Source organism: Carlito syrichta, unplaced genomic scaffold (assembly GCF_000164805.1).
Source record: "Carlito syrichta isolate Samal-C Ts95f unplaced genomic scaffold, Tarsius_syrichta-2.0.1 Scaffold287442, whole genome shotgun sequence".
Lineage (NCBI taxonomy): Eukaryota > Metazoa > Chordata > Mammalia > Primates > Tarsiidae > Carlito > Carlito syrichta.
The window spans coordinates 21,384-45,343 of record NW_007231538.1 but is presented as its reverse complement, the minus strand read 5'-3'; positions in this window follow the sequence as shown (position 1 = coordinate 45,343).

The window sequence follows — 23,960 nt, the reverse complement described above, 5'->3', positions numbered from 1 at the left end:
AGTAAAATTCACAATATCTGGACTCTGATAAAAAATTACAAAGCATATAAAAACAAAAACTAACCCTCTTTCATTAACAATTGAGACATGAAACAAACAAAAAATGCAAGCTCAAGGACACTATACTTCTGAGATTAATTTATTATTTTGTTTTCTCCTTTTTTTAGTCAACTAGTCTACTTGTTGAAATGACACTTTGAGATTGTAAACTAGTTCATCTTTTCGTGTTTTATATGTCTTCTATACTTAATAAATAACATTAATCAAAGGAAATTGAAAGAATTTGCTTTTCATATTTAAAACAAGACCTATTTGACCTCTATAGAATCACATTTAACAACGTTTTTTTGGCAGTAATAAATGACAGTGCTTGAAGTTTTTATTTACTTTCGATTTTTTCTTTAAGTCCTTTCCAAGATTTTAATACAGAAACAAACATTGTGCATTAGTTGTAAAAGAAGAACTCTTATAACTCTCTTCTGAAATACTACATTCACGCCATTGTTCTATAAAACTGTTAAATTTAATAAGAATGATTGATCAATTGTTATTTGTTAGTCTAAAACAGTTGAAATAAAGCCTGAATTTTGAGCACTGAAGATAGTCTCAAGCTTTTGGGAGAGTTAATTGGGAAGTTCTCAGTGTTTAGATCAGAGGTTTCAAACTTCAAATGACCTTAGGGTGTCTTTGTGGTTACAGCCTTTTTTTTTTTTTTTTTTTTAAATTTCTGATTCACTACTTCTTTTCTTCTCTATGTGAATTCTCTTTTTAAGTGTGTTTCATAGTTTTGCCTCTCAGATATAGTGATACCACTGGCAAAGAAACTCACTGCTTTCTCTGTCCTCTTTAATTCTTTTCAAAAGAACCAGTTGGTCTATTTCTGTTTGCTTTGATTCTGGAAACTCTCCTGTAGTCACATGTCTTTCTGATTGATTCCTGACAACTCAGTCAAATCTTGGCTGGTGGCAAGTTTATATGTAGAGATTAAGGAGAAGTACCAAGCATGAGTTAGCAGTCTGATTCAAATCTTATTCCAGCCATGTAAAAAACAAGTTGTTTGAGGACAAGGACAGTCCTTTATTTGTCTTTGAGTACCTAATACTATGACTGATGCATAGTATATATTGAAAGGGGTTGTAAATTTCTGGAAAAAATATCAACATAAGAGCAAGTACACAAACTCCCCTTACAGAAAGTACCTGTGACTAGAAACAGGCATTAATACAGGGGGGAAAATGTGCATCAGTGCTAAAGCCAGAGAATGGTGCCAACCACATGCCAAGATCTCTAAAAAAAAACTCTGCTAAGTGGTATCTACCTGGTATGATATTGAAGGAAGTCATAGAGGGTCAGTTTATAATTCCCTTTCCTCAATAATGCAGTGCAGAATTTTAGGAAATACGTAAAGAGAGTCCTGGAAGAAGACCAGTAACATTCCTACTTTGGAGGGTCCAGGGACAGAGGTCAGATATGTCATGGAAAACCAAGGTTCACTTTACTTCAAGTCAATTTTAGCTTCAAAGATACAGGCTTTCAGGGATGTCAGCAATAGAAGAACAATCTCTGCTACATAAACAGAAAGTGTCTGAGCAGTAGGATACTCCCCCTGAAGATTCAGTAATTGGAGGGTGCAATGGAAATAGCATTCTCAACTCAACAGACAGAAGTACTGGAAACAAGGTTAGATGAAGTTAGTCCATACATCTGATGTAGGAGCCAGACCAAACAGGTGATCATATATAGATATACAGATGCAACACTTAAACAGAGAAAAGGCTAGATTGTAGAAACTTACTCCCTCAACCTAGTTCACTTCCTACTGTCTTTAGGCTCTGGAATATTTGAAGTTATTAAAGTTAGATTATAAACTTTAAATTAATATCTAAGAAGATAATTAGATCGTATTTAGGCAAGTTGTGAGAGATCTGTAGGAAGATATAACCATACTGTTTGTAAACAATGACTAGCTTTATTCAGAATGAAAATGGAAATGGAAAAAATGTATTTGTTTTCCCCTCAAAAATGCTGTATCCAAGAGGAAAATTCCAAACATGGTTAGATAAACTGTGAAGGTCACATAGGCAGATCTACCCACACTATTTTTTTTTAAAATCAGGTATAAAAAATACTGTTCTTATTAAGAATAAAATGGAAATGAAAAAAAAGATTTTTGAGAGAAGATTTGTGTATTACAAGAGAATGAGATAATTATGGCAAGCTAAACAGATAGAAGAACATATTATATTTTCAAAATATTTACTCCAAAGAAGAAATAAACTTTAGACAGCATCTGCTTTGTCTGTCAAGCTAATGAAAGAGAGTCTCTTTGGAAAATAAAAAGAGATAAAATAACAGATTTTAATGAAGAAGAATGCGGTATTGCTGCAAAAGGGATTCAAGGAAATGGTAAACTAGAACATGCGAGCAGCAGACTTGAAACCACCATTATACTGCATAAAGAGTGGAATGGATTTTGATGAAAATTTATCAGTGATATAGATGCCAAAATTTTGAGGTTATGTCTTAGTCTACTCAAGCTGCCATATAAAACGTCATAGACTGGGCAACTTAAACACAAGAGACTTATTTCTTATAATTCTAGAGTCTGGGAAGACCAAGATCAAGGTGTCAGCAGATTAAGTTCCTGGTAAGAGATCTTTTCCTGACTTGCAGATGGCCACCTTTTCACTGTGTCTTCACATGATCTGATCCCTCTTTCTCCTCTTATAAGGACATTAATCCGGTCATGGACATCCCATCCTTATGATCTTATCTAAACCAAATTATCATTCAAAGGTCTCTTCTACAAATATAATTTCACTGAATGTCAGGGCTTTAACATGAATTTTGGGGTATTCATTCAGTCCATAATGATTAGTGAGACTGAGCAGAATGAAACAGGATCTCTACCTATGACTATACACAAAAATCAACTCCAAATGAATCAAAGACCTAAACACAAATCCTCAAATTTTAAGAATCTTAGAAAAAACAGGAGACACCCTTATGGAAATTGGAATAGGCACCAATTACTTATCAAAACCTCGAATGCCCATGCCATAAGAGGGAAGATAGACAAGTGGGACCTCATCAAACTGAAAAGCTTCTGCAAAACAATAAAGACCATAAAGAGAGCTGGGAGACAGCCCACAGAATGAGAAAAAATATTTGCCAACTGTATATCTGACAAAGGCTTAATATCCAGGATCTACAAGGAACTCAAATGTGCTAAAAGGAAAAGAACAAACAGCCCCATTAAAATGTGAGTGAAGGACTTGAATAGACATTTCTCAAAAGAAGACATTCAAGCAGCCAAAGACACATGAAAAAATGCTTAGTCTCACTAATCATAAGAGAAATGCAAATCAAAACCACATTGAGATACCACCTAACTCCAGTAAGAATGGCCATCCTTAATAAAACAAAAAATGATAGATGCTGGTGAGGAAGTGGAGAAAGGGAATGCTTCTACACTGTTGGTGGGAATGCAAACTAGTTCAACCTCTTTGGAAAATAGTCTGGCAATTCCTAAGAGAACTAGAAATTGATTTTCCACATGACCCATCAATCTCCCCTTCTGGGAATGTAGTCAGAGAAACTCAAATCATTCCACAAAAACGATACTGTGTATGCATGTTTATTGTAGCACTGTTCACAACAGCAAAAATATGGAACCAACTGTGTTGCCCATCAAAACTGGATTGTTTAAAAAATGTGGTACATATACATGATGGAATATTATGCAGCCATAAAGAAGGACAAAACTCTGGACTTGACAGCAACTTGGATGGATTTAGAGTCTATTATACTCAGTGATCTATCACATAAACAAAGAACTGAGTACCACGTATTCCCACTCATAAGTAGACCCTGAAACCTATCATAATTCTAGAAGAAAGGAATTGGTAGTAGCAGGACACTGCCAGGAAACGAAGGTGGGGGACACATAACATCAGTAAGGCTACCTGATTCTAATCCAGGTGAAGTGAGTGCTTGTGGGAGGCCCAAACTTAACCTGTACCTAGACTACTTTTGTACCCAATCCTGACTTGTACTCCATATTTTTAAAATAAAAAATAAAAATAAAAAAATGAGAAGCAATAATTAAAGTGTTTGAGGAAGATTTTGAGACTAATCCCTTCCAACTGCATGTCAAACTCCATGGTTTTTATTTAAAAAGACAATGAAAACATAATCCCAGCTATGTAAGGACTCAGGTAGTACTTATTCTTCACACTCTAGCTTTAAAAAAATAACTTAAAGATTTATTTTAACCCACTGAAAAACAATTTAAAGAATCACAAATCAAACAGTCACAATATTAGAGAAATTATAGTAAATATGAAAACTATTTGAAAAGAAAATGTACTTTAAATAAATATAATAAATATGGTCTTTAAATATGCCAATTTTAGCATTTTTAGAAGAGAAGTTGTAGAATGTAGCAGAAAAACAATAATAAAATATGATAATCCTAAATCATACTAAAAAAGAAAATATGGGAGAAAGAGAGCAAAAAAGAAAGTTCATGGGTATATTTCTTAACTCTACATAGAAAAAAGGGGAAAAATCCACAATGCAATATTTAGAAAAATATAGATTTAAACTATGTTTTTTAAAACCTTACAATAATCACTAATACAAATAAAAGTAAACTATATAACTTTCAAATTAGTAGATAAGCAAAATAAAAATAAAAAGAATAATCAGAAAATAAAATAGTGGAAAATGTTTAGAAATATGACCAATTATGCTTGGCATAGTAATAATTATAATTGACATACAATTAAATTGATAAAATATATATCAGATTGGATCCAAAACCCCAAATGGAACTATATTCTATTAATAAGAGCTATGCCTAAAACACAGTGCCTCAGAAAAACTACAAGTAACAGAATGGACAATTAAAAATTATAAAAGAAGTTGAGTTATAATATTTTCAGAAGATGTGGATTTTTAAATTTAAAATATTAAACTGGTGCATATTGACAAACTGGCCACCAGAAAATTTTTAACAGTTTGAAATATTTGAAAACAAACATTTTACTACACCCTTAAATACATGTGAAACCAGCAATCTTTTATCTTTTGCAATTTGGTATGAGATTGAGCATCTCAGGTTTTTAAATTGAAGATAGAATTTTATGTTATAATGAAAGAAATTACCAAAAAATGAAGGCATAATTTTTGTCAACTTCCATGTACAGAATTTCACAGTATTAAAATAGAGAAACTAAACAATAATTAGAAATATATGGAAAACCATGAAAAAATAATATAAAATACATAACAAAATATAAAGATAGATAAATAAATTTAAAAAAAAAATATTCAATTAAAAAACCTGAGATGCTCAATCTCATACCAAATTGCAAAAGATAAAAGATTGCTAGTTTCACATGTATTTAAGGACGTAGTGAAATGTTCATTTTCAAATATTTCAAACTGTTAAAAATTTTCTGGTGGCCAGTTTGTCAATATGCATAAAAAATATTTTATAAAGTAGAATGATTATCATTAGCCATGATGTAGCATAAATATCAAAATAGCTAGAAGACAGTACTAGAATCATTCTCAACAAATAAAAATGAAATACTTAAGGTGCTGGACACCCTAAAACCCTGACTTGTTCATTACATGTTCTATGCATGTAACAAAATATTACATATACCCCATAAACATGCAAAATATTATGTATGAAATTGTCTTTTAAAAGTCAATATTTTAAACCTATTCATTCTACATAGTTGTCCTAGAAACTTATGGGGCATATGCACCAATAAATTTAAACATTCACAGTAGTGCTACGAATCCTATCTTACAGCAAATGTATTGGTTTGAGTCAGAGATTTAAATACAAAAATGGGAACTTCTTCCCCAAATGCTAGAGGACGTTATAAAAGAATATTTATAGGTCAGGCATGGTGGCTCAGCCTGCAACTTCAGGATGTTGGGAGGCCAAGGCGAGTGGATTGCCTGAGCCTGCGGGTTCGAGACCAGCCCAGACAGCTTTGGGAGACCTCATCTCTACAATAAATAAAAAATTAGCCAGGTGTGGTAGTATGCACCTGTAGCTCCAGATATTTGGAAGGTTGAGGTGGAAGGATCGCCTGAGCCCAGTAAGTCGAGGCTGTGGTGGTCAGGAGCATGCCACTGTACTCCAGCCTGGGCGAGACTGAAATTCCAACTAAAAAAAAAAAAAAAAAAAAGAATATTTATATAATTTTTTAAATGGCTTGAAATAAATTAAATATCCAATAAGAGAAGGTTGTTAAAGTGTAAACAATTTTCCCTTTTCTGTTTGTTTGTTTGGTTTTGAATAAACGTAGACGTTGACCTTCCTGGTTTTCACCCTTGAAACATATATTTTCCTTATCTGAGTTTCTTTCTCAGGAAACTGTCCTTATGACCTATAGGATCAAAGACCTGTAACTCATTAGATTGCAGCATCCAGACAATGAAATACCCCATCCCTTCCTAATCTGTTTACTAACTCCTTTTCCTTACTCCCCCCTAATTACTGTTTTCTACATACCTACCCACTATATAAACCCCTGACTTCAGTGACTCATGAAGACAATTTTAAAAATGAATCTCCTGTTTTCCTTGGTCGATGTCACCCAAATAAAAAGCGTTCTGCCCTGGCAATACTTGTCTCAGCAATGGACTTTCTGAGGAACAAGTAACAGGACCCCAACTGAACCCCTGGCATTTTGGTAACACTATCTCCATCTAGATTGCTCACTTCCACTTCACACAGGTATTGGCTCAAAAATCACCTTCCCTGCTAGTGTTGTTTAAAAGCCTGGCCCCTACTTGAAACCTGCCCTCAAGTGCAGCATCCCATTTTCTAAACAGACACAAGTACTTCTGTTGGATACATTTCTGGAATTTTCCAGGTCAAACTGTATAAAATTTTAAATTGTGTGTATTGTAAACCAAGGTACTCACCAAACAATTGTAATAATTTGTTCTTTCTACAACAGCATGCCAGACTGCTTGTTTCCTCCTACCTTACCTGTGCCAGACATCATTACTTTTTAAAATCTTTTCTAAACTTCTGGGTGAAAAATGGCATCTCACTGTTTTAATTTACTTTCCTTTGATTATGAGTGAGGTAATCATCCTTATAGAATTCTTGGTTATTGTGTTTCTTTTTCTGTGAGCTTCTATTCATACTATTTGCTCATTTTCTACTGTGCTTCTCATCTTTTTTATCTATTTATAAAAGTTATTTGCACATCATAGAAATAAATTGTCTATTATATGTATCTACATATTTTCCTCCTATATATCATTTTCCTACTGACTTTATTTGTATGTTTTTTCCATAGAGAAGTTTTAATTTTTATGTAGTCAAATTTATACTGGCAGAACATTTTGATATTATAGAAATTTCTGTAATCTTTATAGCATTCTACACTATTCTTTGGTACCTTGTCATAATTACATAGCTTCATAACAGGCCAGTATATCTCTGAACTGGAAAAAAAAATCTCACAAAGTTAGCAGAAATTTCACTGGAGCCAAATCTATGTCCAACAATGAGATTCATACCTGTTTGAAATACTGTTGGAGGGTCCTACCATGAAGGCCCAAGGTTTTTCTCGTGGAGAATTATATGACCTAGCAAGAGAAGTTCAGACCAAAAAGCTTGACTCAATAACAAGCTTCAGTTTCCAGAAGAAACTTAGCTCCCCTGGAACTCATTTTTGGCTCCTAAAGGGATGATTCTATAAGCAGAAAATCCTGCTGTCACTGTAGCCCACCAGTACCTTAGTGGAAGGTGTTCCTCTAATAGCATGCAATGTAAATGGAGAAAGGAAGCATTGTTTCTTATTCTGAGAACACTGCACAGTTCATCAAGGGCCTCAGAGCAACAGAAGCTTTGGCAGGAGCATTAGCAAATAGCTCTAGGTTTCTCTATGCTTGACCGAGGCAGCAATGCTCAGCAGAAGCAAGATTTCTCAGTGGAGAGGACAATAGCATTTCACATGCGGTGGTGGCACCACAAGTTACACTGATCCTGGGAGATCTTGTTGATAGCCCTGGAGGATGAGTGAGGGGGGCAATCTAGAAAGAGTCAGAGGAGAAGGAGAATGAATAATGGGCAGCAAAAGAATCACCCCAGAAGAGATAGCCTGCAGAGAGAGCTTACACTAGATTTAACCATCTACATGGAGAAGTTTGAATGAGTTTCACATAAGACAACTAAGCTTAAAAAGCGTAAAGCTAGTTTAAATACAATTTAAAACATTTTAAGTTACAGGGTTTTTGTGGCCTATGTGAGGAAAAGACATTGGGAAAGGAATGAAAAGGAATCCTGAGGCGACACATACACAACTGGTTGACATGTCAGATGCAATAAGGGTAAAGATAAGTGCAATCAAGAATTACCATGAGCTCACTTTGTTGTGTTGCATGAGACTGAAATTAGTTAAATTAACCTTTGGTCACGGTTGTCATGTTTTCTTATCCAGCCAGAGTTGGGTGGGATATGAGTGACAGTGCTGGTGATCCTGGGATCAACTTTCACTTGGCAGAAGGCAGGACAAGAGCCAGCCACCATCTCTGTCTGCCCTCCACAGTGACTCTGGGGGAACAGCACGTGCAGAGCTGATGTTCAAGCCCTGGTGTTCTGAGATCCAGCATGAATAAAGCAAATTGCTTAAAGCAGGCTGTATAGACCCAGATAAAGGGGAATGAGAGGACATGGTAAGTAGTTCTAGCTGTTATCCAGTAGATTACAAGCTCCCTGACATCACAGACTATTTTTTTCTCTTTCTTTTTTTTTTCCTTTTAAAAATTCTCAGTCTTTAATACTGTGCTTGGCACAGTGTAGGCTTTCACCAAAGATTTGGTGAACTGATGTCAGATTTAATTCATGTCTGTACAACATCAATCCTAGGAACCCTGCCTTAGGAAGTCATTAGACACCAGACCTCGACTGACATTGTAAAGAGTCAGAACTCCTAGAACTCAGCTCCTAGTTTTCTCCCAATAAAGACAGGACAAGAGTGAATAAGATTTGGGGAAACACCACTAAAAACCTGTAAGATTGATTCTTCTTTATAATGAAAATGAGATTAGGAGGGTATGCTATGATTGAATTTTACATAATCACAACCCTATTATTAGATGGATTCTGGCTTCTTTCTCAAATCTGGGAAACCCAGAAGTAGGATCACTTCACATAACTTAAAATAAGTAGTTTTAATGACATAGAACAAGTTATGAAAGTTTATTTAAGCTTTCATGTGGTGAAGAACTAAATACATTAAAGAAGAATTTAGTGAAATATTTTTTTAAAAAGCAATTCATACAGTTTTTAAGGAAAGTTAAGAATTTCAGAAACATGTTCCTAAGTGTCTGAAGGCTTAAATTTGCAGACTCAAAGGGTAATTAAGAAAGCATGTGGCTTGGTGTCAGGTAGGGGTCAGACTGCCTGAATTCAATGCCCAGCTCCACTATCACTGACTTTGAGTAAACTGGCTTGATTCTCTTTATCTGTGCTTCTTGATCAGTAATAAATAGATACTGGTGGTATCATTTTCATAGAGACATATATAGGACCATTTGAAATATTGCCTGGCATATAGTAAAGATTTAGTAAATATTAATTGTTAATAAACAAAACTAGATTGCTTGAGGTATCATCTTGTTTTTTAAGAAATTATAATGTTGGGTTGACATTTTCTCTTGCAAAATTTTCCTCTGAACTAGAGATGAAAGATAAAATAAAACCAAGACATGGCCAGCATGAATGACGCCATATCTGCTCTGATCTTGCTCTTTAAGCAGCTTAATCTCTCACATCCAGCGAACAGGGTATAACAGCCCAATTGATGGTGAAAGGTCAGGGATAGAGTCATCATTGTTAGCAAATAAAAGTACGCAATGCTCAGTTAAATTTGAATTTCAGATAAATTATGAACAATTTTTTGGTGTAAGTGTGTCCCATGCAATATTTGGAACACAGTCTCAATAATTATTTGCTGCATATTTGAAATTAAAGCTTAACTGTGTATCCTGTATTTTATCTGGCAAAACTAGTTTGATGTGCGGCAGTCTCTGCAGGTTTATGAGGCCATCACATCTTTGGGAGGTTTTGTCTTACCCTCATGATTTAATATAGTTTGATTTTTTTTCCCATCCTGAATCATATTTTATTCATGTGTCTGCCCACATCCAAAGTTAAAAAAAAACCTTTGCAGATAATTAAAAAAACAGTTTATTTTGTTCTATGGTTAAAGTAGTACAAGCTTTGACCTCTATTTTTATTTTTGGCAAATTGTAATATCTAATACAAGAAATCGTTAAGTAAGCCCTGGAAGAATAGATGATTTATATTCTACAATTTACTAAATATCTTAATATAAATGAAAGAAAACTCATTTTACAATTTTCAAATGACATTTACATAATTTGTGGTGTTATTTTGTATTGGCAACGTATTTAATATGTACAATCACTAAATACGTTGTCAACACAAATCCTAAATTCTAAATGCCATTTAGAATCCTCAAATTCTGTGGAAACAGCCATGAAAGTTCATCCTATTTACCTAAAAAGGAACTAAGTTATTTCTCTTTCTTTTCCAATTATTTTTACTGTGGTTAAATATACATAACATAAAATTTACCATCTTAACCATTTTTAAACACACAGGTTAGTGATGCAATATTCATATTCACACTGTGTAACAATCACCACTTTCTCTCTCCAGAACACTTTCATCTTGTAAAACTAAAACTCTTTGCTTATTAAACAATAACTCTCCATTATCCTGTTCTACTAGCTCAGGACAACCACCATGCTACTTCCTGTCTATATCATTTTGACTATTCTAAGAACCTCATATAAGTGGAATCTTGCAGTTTTTCTCTTGTTGTGACTGACTTATTTCATTAAGTACAATGTCCTCAAGTTTCATTCAGGTTGTAGCATATGTCAGAATTTACTTCCTTTTTAAGACTTAATAATATTCTATTGTACATATATACCACATTTTGCTTATCCATTCATCCACCATGAACACTTGGGTTGTCTCCATGTTTTAGCTATTGTGAATAATGCTGCTATGAACATGGGTGTATAAATATTTTTCCAAGACCCTGCTTTCAATTTATTTGGATAGATACTTAGAAATGGAATTGCTGGATCATATGGTAATCCTATTTTCAATTTTTTGAGGACCTGCCACACTGTTTTCCACAGTGGCTATAACACTTTAAATTCCCACCAAAAATGCATAAAGGTTTTAAAAATGTTTCCACATCCTCACCAATACTTATGATTTTCTGTTTAGTTTTGTTTTTTGATAGTAACCATCCTAATAAGTGTGAGGTGGTATCTCACTGTAGTTTTGATTTGCATTTCCCTAATGATTAGTGATACTGAGCATCTTTAATGTGCTTATTTGCCATTTATATATTTTTCTTCTGTCTTGGACATACTAATAAGTTTAGTTGCTTTAGGTAGTTCCATATATCTCAAAGACCTTGTTCATTTTTAAAATTATTTTTTCTTTTTATAATTTATTTATTATAGAGTTGTGGGGTATAAGTGAGGATTTACTACATAAGTAGGCTGCATGCAGGTGAAATTTGGGCTTTTAGGCAGCCCTCACTGCTTCTGGTGGTGGATCAGGTAATCTTTGTGTTGTCACATGCTCCATGTCCTGCTCCCTCCCTCCCCTAGCAGTGCCCAGTGACTGCTCATTCCACCTTTGTACTAATGTGTCTAGTTCAGGGTCCACTTATGAGTGAGAACATTTGGTATTCAGTTGTTTTTGTGATAGTTCACTTGGTATGATGGTGTCCAACTGCATCCAAGTTGCTGTAAAGTCCATTATTTTGGTCTTTTTTATGGCTGCATAATACTCCATCATGTATATGTATCACACTTTCTTTACCCAGACCACTTTTTGCTGGGCAGCTGGGTTAATTTCATGTTTCTGCTACTGTGCATAGTGTGGTAATAAATGTGCATGCGCAGGTGACATGAACAGACACTTCTCAAAAGATGACAAACAAGCAGTTAACAGATACATGAAAACATGCTCAGCCTCATTAATCATCAGAGAAATGCAAATCAAATGCTACAATGAGATACTACCTAACTCTGGTAAGGATAACTATTATTAATAAGTCAAAACAAAACAAAACAAAATAAACGCTGGCATGACTATGGAGAAAAGGGAACGCTTCTACATTGTTGGTGGGAATGTAAGCTAGTCCATTCTCTATGGAAAGCAGTGTGGCAATTTCTAAAAGAACTGAAAATTGATCTTCCATATGATCTAGCAATCTTTCTCCTGGGAATATACCCTGAGGAAAATAAATCGCTCTTTTTTCTTTATTTTTGTTTGACTGAATTACTTTAAAAGGTCTGTCTTCCAGTTCAGAGATTCTTTCTTCTGATTGGTCTATTCTATTGTTGAAGCTTTCCAATGTATTTTGTAATTCCTTCAATGCTTTTTTTGTTAGAGAATTTCTTTCCTCTTTTTAAAATTAAAGATATCTATCTCCTTGGTAAATTTCTCATTCATATCCTAAATTTATTTTCTAATTTTCTTTGTATTAACTTTCAGATGTCTCTTGCAACTCATTGAGCGTCTTTAAAATCAATATTTTGAATTCTTTCTCTGGCATGTCAAGGATTCCTTTTTGATTAGGATTTATTGCTAGAGAATTACTGTGATCCTTTGAGAATGTCATAATAGCCTGCTTTTTCACGCTTTCTGTACCTTTCCATTGATTTTTGCACCTCTAGAGTAACGTCACTTTTTAAAAAAAAAGCAGGATTTATTGAGAGGACGGAAAAGCTGCCACAGTGGAAGGGGACCCGAAGGGGTTGCCCAACTGTAACTTCTTATATTTTAATTTACTTTTATAGGGGAGAACTTTTTTGAAGCCCTTGAAGATGTGATTATGATGTAAGTTGTTATATATTTGACTTTACTTCTGGGTTTTGTACAATTTCAAAGACTGTGAGAGTTCCTGGGATATAAATAACATTAGTGTGGTGACTTTCTCAAATGTTCGTAGTAGTTGTGGTGTGTCCAGTGAGTGAGAGGGCTCACTAGCTCCTGAGCAGCAGGGTGGCATAGATAGTGGGGGTAGCCATGCTTGTGATATTTTCTTGTTCCTGAGTGCTATGCTCTTATGTCAGCAGTTATAATGGACTGTATGGGTGGACCTCCAGGCTAGTAGGTGGTGCTTGCAGGTAAAAGCCTGCTGCAGTGGTAACAAGTAGGGTTTATGCATGAATTGCATTAGCTGGGAGAAGTGCTCGGTGTTCCAGGTGGTGGGTAGGGCCATGGAATGCCCAGGGACCTGGGTCCTGTTTTCCATGTTATGGTATGAGAGCTGAAGGTGGGTACAGCTGGACAGACCAGAGAATCTTGCACTCAGGCACTCCAGTGGAAGGAGCAAACATCCTAATGGGGGCAGGTGCAAGTATCCCAATGCCCATGTAAGAGGCAACTGCTGCTTCATCAGTCTTAACATAGGAAAGAAAGGACAGCCCCAGTACCAGTCTTGACCCTTGTGAGTGAAACTTGCTTCTTTCACACGCACCAGATCCAAATGACTCACTTCTTATCCTGACTACGGCAAGCAGCTGGGATATTTAGACAATGCACTATGCTTCTAGTTGGCAAGGAGGCCCTGGGTCTTAGGAGTCACTGCCTGGATCAATATCACTCCTTTGCAGCAACTCTCCTCTGGATCAGAACCAGGGATGATAGGAACCTGGTTTAAAGGTCACTGGCTGGAGTCTATGCTGAGCTTGATATCTTGGATCTGACTGCAGGAATCCCTTCTGTGCTCAAATGCCTGTTCTCCGTGCTCCTGGCCAGAGTCTCTCTAAGACCAAAGGTTACCACTGCTGCGAGCTCCCAGATCCCACATAGCTTACTTAAGAGCTAGGATCAAAGATGGTGTTCTACTGTAGATACCCTGGTCTCGAGGACTGTGTGGGACACTTGCTAGAGCAGTTCCTTCTCATAGTCTCCTGGTCACTCCTCATGTTAGATCCAGAGCTTTGGAGAGTCATAGTGTTCTACTGTGGCCTGGGTTGCACAATTCTCCAATGGGAAAATGGACCACAGAGACTCATTCAGTGTCTCTCATATTGGGAATTCATACTCAATTTTCAGCCAGTCTTGGGCAAATGGGCTGCTTGTCCTCATCCTCCCTCCAAGATTCTAGATTTTCCTTTCATTTTCCTGAAAGGACATAAATAGACATAAATAAATTGTAATAGATTGAATTCCCATGTTTCTTCTAGGATAAATGTCCAAAGTGTGATCATCTAAACACTATTGTGGTTCTTATAAGTGGATGAGGTATTCTGGAAAAGCCTCTAGTCACTCATCTTGGGGAAAAAAACCCTGCCACTTTTGTTTTTATATTGCCTTTGGAGAAATGTCTACTCGTGAGTCAAGTCATTTGTCCTTTTTTTGTGGAGGGAGGGGTCTCAGTCTGTTGCCCAGGCTGGAGTGCAGGGGCATGATCACTGTTCACTGCAACCTCGATCTCCTGGATTCAAGTGATCCTCCTGTTTCAGCCTCCTGAGTAGCTAATACTAAGCGCACCACCATGCCTGGCTAATCATTTCCCCATGTTTGAAACAGGCTGATTGTTTTGTTTTTATTAGGTTTTGTGGAGTTCTCTAGTTTTTGACTTTAGTTGTCTTTGTCTTTGCTGTCATATCTGAAAAATCACTGCCAAATCCAATACCATGAAGCTCTTTATTCTATTTTATTGGTGTATGTGTCTGTCTTTATGCCAATACCACGGTTTTAATTATTGTAGCTTTATAGTAAGTTTGGGAGTCAGCAATTGTGAGTTCTTCAATATTGTTCTTATTCAAATTTATATTGGCTATTTGGAGTTCCTTAAAATTCCATATGAATTTTTGGATTAAAAAAAAATTTCTGCAGAAAACATTGAAATGTTGATAAGGGTTGCACTAAATTTCTAGATTGCTTTAGGTAGTACTGACATTGTAGCACTATTAGGTCTTTCAATTCATGAAAACGGTATGTATTCCCATTTATTTATGTCTTTTAAATTTTTTTCAGTAATGATTTATAGTTTTCATTGTACTAGTTTTTTCACCTTTATGGATAAGTTAATTACTAAATATTTTATTCTCTTTGCTACTACTGTAAATGTAATTATTTTTGTAATTTTCTTGCAGATTGTTCATTGCTAATGTATAGAAATACAGCTGATATTTGTGTATTGACTTTGTATCTTGTGACTTTGCAGAATTCATTTATTGGTTCTTAATGGTTTCTTTTTTCCTGTGGAATCTAGGGTTTCTACATATAAAATCATATCACACTGTTTTCCAGAGAGATTGTATTAATCTGTAAGCATGTAAATTAATGTATAAGCATTCTCTTCACCAGATCCATGCCAACATCTATTGCTTTTTGAGTTCTCAATAATGGAGGCCATTATGTTAAGTGTGTAAACTCAGGAATGGAAAACCAAATACTGCATGTGAGAGCTAAGCTATGGGTCTGCAAAGGGATACAGAGTAGTATAATAGACAATGGAGACTCAGAAAGGAGGAGGGTGGGACTGGAGTAAGAGAGGAAAAATTACGTGTAAGGTACAATTTAGATGATGGGTATACTAAAAGCCCAGACTTCACCACTATACAATTTATCCATTTATCCAAAACCACTGCAAAGGATACAGAGTAGTATAACAGAAAATGGAGACTCAGAAAGGAGGAGGGTGGGACTGGAGTGAGAGAGGAAAAATTACCTGTAAGGTACAATTTAGATGATGGGTAAACTAAAAGCCCAAACTTCACCACTATACAATTTATCCATTTATCCAAAACCACTTGTACCCTTAAAACTATTGAAGTGTGTGTGTGTGTGTGTGTGTGTGTGTGTGTGTGTGTGTGTGTATGTGTGTATTCATATTATCTGTGAACAGAGATTATTTTACTTCTTCCTTGTCAACTTGAATGCCTTTATTTCTTTTTCCTGCCAAATTTTTTCATTAAAACGTCTAGTGTTATGTTGAACAGAAGTGGTGAAAGTGATCATCCTTGTCTATTCCTAATGTTAGAGGATAAATTTTCAGTTTTTTTTACCATTGTGTATGGTGTTTTCATATGTGGCTTTTATTCTGTTGAGGTAATTTTCTTCTATTCCTAGCTTGCAGTGTGTTTTTATTGTAAATGGGTATTGAATTTTGTTGAATGCTTTTCCTGTATCCACTGAGATGTTTTGTATATTTGTCCCCTTCATTCTGTTAATGTGACTATTACATTGATTAATCTTTATATATTGAACTATCCTTGCATTCCATGAATAAACCTCACTTGGCCCTGATATATAATTCTTTTGGTATGGTACTAAATTCAATTTACTACAGTTTTGTTGAGGATTTTTTCAAGAGTATTCATGAGGGATATTGGTCTGTAGTTTTCTTTTCATGTAGTATTTTTGTCTGGCTTTTTATTTCTATAAAAACAGTCACTGTTTTCTTTTCTGACTTTAGAAATTGACACTTCTCTTTTTAAAAATTATTCTGTCTTGCTAACAACTTGTCAACTTGTCAATTTTGCTGATCCTTTCAAAGAACCAACTTCATTTTCATATTTGTCTGTTGTTTTTCTATTCTCTATTTCATTCATCTCTGGCTTCAATTTGTATTCTTTCTTTCTTTCTTCTATCTTTGTGCTTAGTTTTTTATTTTTTACTTTCTTAAATTGTAAATCGAGGTAGTTAACCTGAGATCCTTCTTGCTTTTTATGTAAGCATTTAGAGCTATACACTTCTCCATTATGAGTCACTGCTTTTGCTGTGACTCATAAGTTTTGGTATGTTATGTTTTCATTTTCATTCATTGTTAGTATTTTCTAATTTTCTATGTGATTTGATGTTTGACTCACTGGTTGTTTAAAAGCATGCTGTTTAATTTTCACAAATTTGTAAATTTTACAGTTTTATGTTTGTTATTATTTCTAACTTTATTCATTTGGTAAGAAAAAATATTCTGTATGATATCTACCTTTGAGACTTAATTTGTGGACTAACATATGAGCTATCCTAGAAAATGTCCCATATGCTCTTGAGAACAATGTACATGCTTTTGTTGTTGGGTAGAGTGCTGTATAATGTACATGTACATTATATCTAGTTAGTTTATAGTGTTATTTAAGTCCTCTATTTTTAAATTTATTTTCAGTCTGGTTGTTCTCATTTGAGATTGGGGTATTAAAATTTCCAATGATTATTATAGAACTATTTCTCCTTTTAGTTTCATCAGTTTTTGTTTTGTAAGTTTGCATCATATATTAATAATTCCTCAACATAATAAAAACCATATATTTTAATGATCTGTCATTAGGTGTGTAAATTATATTTTCTGACTGTATCAAACTTTTATTAATATGTAATATTTTCCCATGTCTCTTGTAAGCTTTTTTGACTTAAAATTTCAAGTCTGGGTGACAAAGTGAGACTCCAACTCAAAAAAAAAAAAAAAAAGAAAGAAAGAAAGAAAAAAGAAAAAATTCAAGTCTATTTTGTCTAATATTAGTATAGCTGCCCCTTATTCCCTTTTGGTTACTATTTGCAAAAAAATATATTTTTTCATTCTTTCACTTTAAGTCTATTTGTATCTTTGGATCATAGGAAGCATATAGTTGGATCATTATTTAAATCTGTCCTGCCAGTATTTGTCTTTTGATTGAAGAATTTAATCCATTTACATTTAAAGTAATTGCCAATAAAGAGGGTCTTATGTCATTTTGGTATTTGTTTTATACATGTCTTATAACCTTTCTGTTTCTCATTTTCTATATTTCTGTCTTCTTTTGTCTTTAATGAATTTTTGGTAGTGATAACTTTACATTCCTTTCTCATTTCTTTTTTGTATGAATTTTATGGCTATTTTCTTTGTGGTTTCCTTAAGGATTACATTTGTTATCCTAAAGTTATAACACTTTAAGTTAAATTCATAGCGGCTTAATTTCAATAACATACAAAACCTCTGCTCTTTTATCAACTCTGTCCCCATCCCTTTTAATTGTTGATATCACAAAATTGTTTATGTACTATGTATCTTAAAACACAAGCTAATGATTCTTTGAAATACATTATTCTTTTAAATCATTCAGAAAACAAAAATTGTAGTTACAAACTATTGTTGCAATAATAATTGTTATAGTTGCCTATGTATTGAATTTATTGAGTTCTTTGCTTCTTCACATGGTTTTGGGTTATTGTCTAATGTCTTTTTATTTCACTCTGCCACCATGTTTTTCATGCTATTGTCTCATAATTGGCATAAGAGCACAGATTCCTACTATTTGGGAGACAGGGGTCTTTTTGCCTACCCTGACTTCTACAAGCTGTATGCAGGTTGCTTGGTTAATTCATACATAGCTGCCTGCCAGGGGCTGGGAGTGAGGACAGGTGGTTGCAACTTTGCTGAGAATTAAAATTGACCAAAATTAACTGCAATTGATCATCCAAGACTTTGCAAGTCACAAGCCTCCAATAAACCTCAGAGTTCCAAAATAGTTACATCAAACAGATTCTGCCATTGCAAATGCTTAGGGACCCTTTGAGCATTTCTTGCAAGGTAGGTTAAGGCATAACAAACTCCATCAGCTTTTGTTTATCTAGAAATGCCTTAATTTCTTTTTTACTTTTGAAGTCAGTCTGCCAAATATAGGATCCTTGGTTGAAAGGTCTTTTTCTTTTTTTCTTTTTTTTTTTAATTGGAGTCTCACTCTGTCACCCAGACTGGAGTGCAGTGGCCGCTCCCAGTCAGCGCAGCCTCGACCTGCTGGGCTCCGGAGATCCTTCTGCCTCAGCCTTCCAAGTAGCCGGAATTACAGGCATGCGCTATCACACCCGGATGATTTTTTGATTTATTGTAGAGATGAGGTCTTGCTGTCCAGGTGGGTCTCAAACCCAGGGGCTCAGGCAATCCACTCACCTCAGCCTCCCAAAGGTGCGGGATTACAGGCTGAGCCACCGAGCCCGGCTGAAAGGTCTTTTTCTTTTAGCACTTTGAATATATTGGTCCACTGCTCTCTGGTCTCCAAAGTTCTGATGAGAAATCTGCTGATCATCTTCTTGAGAATCCCTTATAAAGGATGAATTCCTTCTCTCTTGCTGTTTTCAATATTATCTCTTTGTTTTTCAAAAGTTTGATTACAAAATGTCTTGGTTTGGGACTTTGAGCTCATCATACGGGAAGTTTTCAGCCATTATTTCTGCAAATATCCTCCTGCCCTTATCTCTTTCTCAGATTCCCACAATGTGTATGTTGGTTTGCTTGGTGGTATTTCATATGTCTGTTAGGCTTTGTTCACTTCAAACAGTTTTCTTACTATTTCTCAGACATGATGATTTTCATTTTCCTATCTTCAAGTTTGCTATTCTTTTGCCTGCTCAAATCTGCCTTTAAATTATTCTAGTGAACTTTTTTTATATCAGTAATTGTATTTTACAGCTTCAAAATTTCTTTTTTTAGGTTTTCAATTACTTTATTGATATTTTCATTTTGTTCATACATTTTTTTAAACTTTCTACATATTTTCCTTTAGATATTTGCGCATCTTAAGACAATTGTTTTAATGTCTTTGTTTAGTTGATTTTCCATCAGTTCATTTTCAGGAACAACTTCTGTGTGTGCTTTTTTGTTTCAATGGGTCATACTTTCCTGTTTGTGTGTGTGTGTGCATGTATTTTGTGATTTTTGTTGAAAACAATTTTCAATCTTGTTGAATATAATGTGATAAATCTGGAATCAGATTGTCTGTCTTCACCAGGTTTTTTATGTTTTGGTTTTCATGGCTGTAGGCTGTCTCAGTGCCAAGGATCAGCCTGAGATATAAATTTAATATCTTCTCAGGCCTTTTATTAGCCATGCACAGTCACTTTCTAGTTTTCTATATGAAACTGCTTTTGAATATTCTAGTCTTCAATGTCAGAATTTCAAAAGTGGGAAAAGAGAAAAATGAGGTGGAGGGATGTTGCTGGTCCTTTAAATCCCTTGGAAATCTTTTCGGGCAGAAGGGGAGGGGTGTGCAACAATGGGAGGGAGTTGCAACAACAGTCACCCGTTTGTCTACATCTCTATGATCAGAAGTCACAATTGGCATCAGGGCACAGATTCCTACTATTTGGAAGACAGGGGTCTTTTTGCCTACCCTGACCTCTACAAGCTGTATGCAGATTGCTTGGTTAATTCATACATAGTTGCCTGCCATGGGGCTGGGAGTGAGGGTGGGTGGCTGCAACTTTGCTGAGAATTAAAATTGACCAAAATTAACTGCAATTGATCATCCGAGACTTTGCAAATCACAAGCCTCCAATAAACTCCACAGTTTCAAAATAGTTACATCCAACAGATTCTGCCACTGCAATTTTTGTTAGATTCCTGGTGTTTCCTACTTGACCATCTTTCCAGAATCTTCAATTAGGACTATTAACTCTTAATAAGAAGGAAAGTCAGCACCCCAGAGAGAAAGTCTATTTAAAGAAAAATTGTTGACTGCTTAAGCATGGTAGTAGCATTTTGTATTCTGTTGAACATTCTTTGAAGGAATACTTTAATTTGAGATTGTCAGAGAAGAGGCAGGGAGTATAAAGATCATATGTTAACTTTATATTCCCATGGGACTTCTTAACATTATATTGAGTTATCTGAAAAAAATACTGATTTTTAAAAATATTTGTCTCTATTTTGATGCTGCCTCTTCAGAGTTCAAGATACTTTCTATAATATCTCTCTTTTCCCAGTGATGCCATTGTGAGTAAAGTAAGTCTCTAATGTTATTATCATCCAGTCTTACCTAGCTTTTTACACCTTGGGTCAGCCAGGATTCCAGCAAGTGAGCTTTTTTAAATTCAAGGCCTGTGTTTACATCGGAAGATGATATCTCTGTGTAAATTCAGAAGGATAATGTATTTCTTATTTTCCATTTTGTTTTATTTCTGAAATCTAGCAGAACACTCATATGATGAAGAAAACAGAGTAAATGAAGGAGAAGGAGAAAAATGAATAACATCTAGTTTATAAGGTTGATGCACTTGCTTGAGTATGTTGTGGAAAGGGAGAACTGAAATCCTCTGCCACAACCTTGACAAGACAGAGAAGCTATTTAAAAGAAGCAAGACAAAGAGAACAGGAGGTTTGATCATTGTTTCAGAAATGAAAGAAAATAGAACCACAGAAAGTCATACTAAAGACAACATTCCTTACCCAACGCATCTAAGAAAAATAAAATCTATAGTCACTGTTCTTAAGAGCATGTAAATTTATATGTTGTCACACTATCTATGGTCAGTGTCAGGTGTCACTTTGTATTTTGATAAGACTGGAATGAAAAGGGAAAGTGGATGTAGGAGATATCAGTTCTTACCCCTGTGATTTGGTACACATCTGTGGCACCAAAAAGTACCTTCTTAAAGCAGTGGCTGTGCTTTCAGTTTTGTAGGACTTCCTAAAACGTCAGGAAACATAATAGACATATCAAAGTTGGAGAAAAGTTGCATTATTTAAAACTCAAATGTGGGTTTGTAGGGGATCATTTTTTTTTCCTGTTTTTTTCCCCCCAAACAATTCAGAACAGGAAGCAGGAAGATGGGCTTTTATGACAGGACTGTGAACTTGCATCTGGCTTCTCTAACATAACTGTTGGTCAGTCTTGTGCTGTAATACCTTCCAGTACATTTAGGGAGGAGAGTTTTTTTTTTTTTTGAGTTGGAGTCTCACTCTGTTGCCCAGGCTGGAGTTCAGTGGCATGCTTACGGCCAACCCAGCATCCACCCGCTGGGCTCAGGTGATCCTTCCGCCTCAGCCTTCCAAGTAGCCAAAACTATAGGCACATGCTACACCCAGCTAATTTTTTAATTTATTGTAGAGATGAGGTTTTGCCAAGTTGCCCAGGCTTGTCTCAATCCCGTGGGTTCAGGCAATCCTTTTACCTCGACCTCCCAAAGTGCTAGGATTACAGTCTTGAGTTGCTGTGCCCGGCCTCTTCTTTCTACTCCTAATGTTTTCTTTCCTGTGGATGAAGTCTCACTAGAATTTCACTAGTTTCTTGTCCCCTCTCTCTTGTTCTCTAGAGGAGATGTGACTTAATCTCATTGGGAATCTGGGAGAGAGAAACCTAACTTGTAAACTCTAATTTTTCCTCTTTCTTACTCTTGGGAGCAAATTTAGCCACAGAAGTCGTTTGCCCTTGTTTATGTCAAATTTAGCAGTAAAGATTGGGAAGATCTGTGGTTATAATCCGGGAGGGAAAATCTGTATGTTTTGGAAATTTAGTATAAGAAAGTCTATTTCCTTACAGACACATCTATATTCTCCAATATCATCTTCGTCAGAATAGGGTGTTACTGAATAAAGCTAATGTGTATGATATGTTAGGTAATCATTGACATGTATTTTTTTCTTTTAATCTTTACAGCCAGTTTATGAGATATGTGCTCTTGTTATCAATTTTTTAGATGAGGAAAGGGAAACAGAAAAGTTAAGAAATTTGTGACTGGTCACAAATAGTGGTATTTAATATCTGGTAAATTGTGGAACCAGGACTTACCACAAGGTGGTCCCTACATCACCCTGCTATATCACCCTCATATTAATTTCACACATGTAATTTCCATTTGACTTTTCTATTTTCTCTAGGTCACCCAATGTTTTTAAAAAGTTATGAAAAATACATCATTTATAGATGCAAATTGTAATGCATGCTAAGTCCCTATTTGTTCTTCCTGATGCTCTTTGGCACCTTGTGTCAGTGTAGGCACTAGAGTACATCCTGCAAAGAAATCACAAGATAAATGAAATTCAAAGGGAAAAGTGAACCAAACCAGAAACATTGTGGGACAGGAAAAGAAAACTGAAACAGAAAGCCATCAAACCAAGAGCTGAGAATTGTGCATAGAACCCGGAAACAGAATGAAAGAGTCTCCTAAGCAAAGAGGTCTGTCACAGAATCCTGTAGTACAATAAGACTTGATCCCAAATTCTGTTTGGAAGGAAAAACACAATTACTACATTTTTGTGTGATGTTTTACCAAAACAGCTTCAGAAACAGATTGAAAAATTCTCAAGCAACAGCAGCATGAAAATGGGATACTAGTTTCTGTGGCATGTGTGCACTTTGCAGAAAGGATTCATGGAAAACACAGCTGTCTTTTAGATCCATCTGGCTAGAAAGCAGGTTTCAGATTTTTACTGCTAGAAAATTGCATGTAATTTTATGTACATTGGGGAAAAGTAGGCACTTTGTAGTGTGAGTGCTTAAATATCCCAAGACCAGTTGCAGTGTGAGGAGGCAGTATGGTAGAATTTGTGCTCCAAATGCAAACCATGGCTGATTTTATGTTGTTAACTATTTGGAATCTATCACAGAAAAGTCTTGGAAGAAATTTAATTTGAAGAGAGCTGAAAATTGTTAAGTATTTAGGAAAATGATCAGAAAGGTATAAAGAAGTCTCTTCTATCAACCTTGCTTTATGAAAAGTAAGCAAAAACACTACTATGAAGCTAACTGAACACCCACCACTTGGAAGGTGTATGCAGAGTTTTCACCTCTCAAAAGAAACACATAACCTGGATTTCATTTTTGCTGTAGAGAGGTTAATTATGGTTAGGGTTGATGTTGTGGATGACTTTAAACCAAAATAGAATGAAGAATATCACAAAGAGGCTAAATGTGTACATGCTTCATAAAAGACACATATGGGAATAAATCTAGTATTAACTTCTAAGTCCATAGAAGTAATTTTCTTTAATGAAGGTGTGACAGGGATCTCATTGCCAGAAGCAGAATGAAGTTAACCTCAGTATCATGAAACTTGCATCCAATTGCAGCCTGGAACTAAGCACTGTGAACCAGGTGATGAAGTAACCAGTCTGCAGTCAGGTGCTTGATAGGGTTTCTCCTGAAAG